At 27.8% G+C, this 2,055-nt stretch overlaps 1 long non-coding RNA gene across 1 annotated transcript; it reads right to left on the bottom strand.

Moving 5' to 3' along the window:
* Positions 1 to 442: 442 nt before the first annotated feature.
* Positions 443 to 965, bottom strand: LOC122725248. The gene is made up of 2 exons (XR_006352714.1): positions 865 to 965; positions 443 to 771 (listed from the first exon to the last, which is right to left on the bottom strand). It is a non-coding gene; the product is annotated as an uncharacterized LOC122725248 (long non-coding RNA).
* Between the last annotated feature and the right edge of the window lie 1,090 nt (positions 966 to 2,055).

Genomic DNA, 2,055 nt, shown 5'->3' with positions numbered 1-2,055 from the left:
GAAATGAATAGAATATGGGAGCATAAATTTAAGATGCTTTTGGAGAAAAACAATAATATTGCATCAGTAAGTGATTAAAAACTAAGTCTCAGTTTTTTTCTAATATAAGAATTTTTTTAAGCTATATAACTAGTATGAACCTTATCTATTTTATATAATTTTGTTATTAATATTTTCAAATAAAATTTTATACAGCCTATAGAGGATTCCCAAAATGATGAAATTGGAGGATAATTTTGTAGTGTGGTCTCCAAAATTATAAAATTTCATCATCTTGGGAATCCTCCATAGGCTGTATAAAATTTTATTTGAAAATATTAATAACAAAATTATATAAAATAGATAAGGTTCATACTAGTTCTAGAGCTTAAAAAAATTCTTATATTAGAAAAAAAATGAGACTTAGTTTTTAATCACTTACTGATGCAATATTATTGTTTTGCTCCAAAAGCATCTTGAATTTCTGCTCCCATATTCTATTCATCTCTGCAAGTTTCTCATCCATTTGCTTCTTAACATCATTTACTTGTTCACTTGCTTCTTTTTGAATTTGTTGGACACGCTCGTTTGCTTCTCTTCTTGAAGTATCAAGTTGTCTAAGTAGTTCTATCTTTGTAGGTCTAGCACCAAAATATTCCGTGACATTTTTTTCAGGACCATAAGCACGTACATAACCATTTTTTCTGGCCCAAGTACATCAGCAAACATAGCATCATCATCCAGTGAAATTTGTCATTCTTCTCGTTGTTTCTTTAGTTGCTGAAACTTTTCCTATAGAGATATTTATATTTATTGATATTAAAAAAATCAAAATATAGCATAAATTACATAACAAATAAATAAAACATATGTAAAAAGTATTACAATGGCTTCTTGTGATATTGGATCAATTTCTTTGCCTTGCTTTCTCTTTCTGGATTCAAGAAAAAGCTCTAAGCGAGAAGGTGTTTTTCCATTTTTTTCTTCTGTTCAAGTAAATATAACAATTAGTATTAGTTTATCATAGATCTATATCAATAAAAATTTGAGTTCAAGCAAAACCAAACTTTCCGTAAAAGAGTCAATTGACTTAACTACAAATATGCTGCAGATAAATAAAACTTGTATAAAAGAGCTAACATTTTTACAGCTAATGATATCAATTCAAGCGTTAAAATTCATAATATTGTTGATTATTATTTACTCTACAAGTTTGGATGCTCATAGGGTTGACCAATCATAATTCATTCCTATATTTAGAATATTAAACATGGTCAAATTCCACCATTAAATGAGTGAGTTATTAATGATGTTTGCTGTCTAATCTAATACTACTAAAAAATTGCCATGTTTAACTTTAATGAGCATAAAGAAAAAGGGGATTTGTTTTGATGTGGGAAATGAAGGTTAATAACGGCAGTCTGAGTCTAATTAGGTATTTATAGAAAAAATAGTAAATGGCATATCAAAAAGTTCTAACAGTCATATAAACTTCAAAAAGCATTATTATTATTTTTTTTTTGATAAAAATAGCTTTTATTAGAACTTTGAGAGTTATAGCAGAATACAAAGAATAACAACAAGCAGCTAGCTTATACCATTACAGGTTGACTAGTTCTTGATTGTTGAGCTACTAAAAAGAATTTGGATTAAGGAATAAGGAAAGCTAGGCACATCTTAAACCAAACAAAAGATCCATAAAATATCAAATCATAAACTTTCTCAAGCTCTAAACTAGAATTATCAAATACTATTTTGTTTCTTTCTAGCCATAGTCCACAAAACGACAGCAGTAAAAAGGGATTTATTTATGTATCATTTAATTAATAAAAAAACTATAATACTAATAAAATAAAAACAAACTCATACCATATGGTCTCTCAGCCGAGCAAAGCTTTTTGTCCCCGTGTATGGCGGCATAGAACGCTTGCATCTATTTGTCTTATTTTTGTTGCTTCTCTCCTAAAGAAAAACAATGAAAAATTTTCAGAATTTATGTTAGCTAACAGAAACTGAATTCATATAAAATAAATTATTAAATTTTACACGAATTTTTAATACCTGAAATGCATTTTC

Source organism: Manihot esculenta, chromosome 12 (assembly GCF_001659605.2).
Source record: "Manihot esculenta cultivar AM560-2 chromosome 12, M.esculenta_v8, whole genome shotgun sequence".
In the NCBI taxonomy this organism is placed as follows: domain Eukaryota; kingdom Viridiplantae; phylum Streptophyta; class Magnoliopsida; order Malpighiales; family Euphorbiaceae; genus Manihot; species Manihot esculenta.
Note: the sequence above shows the minus strand (reverse complement) of the source record. Positions and strands in the feature narration are given on the sequence as shown.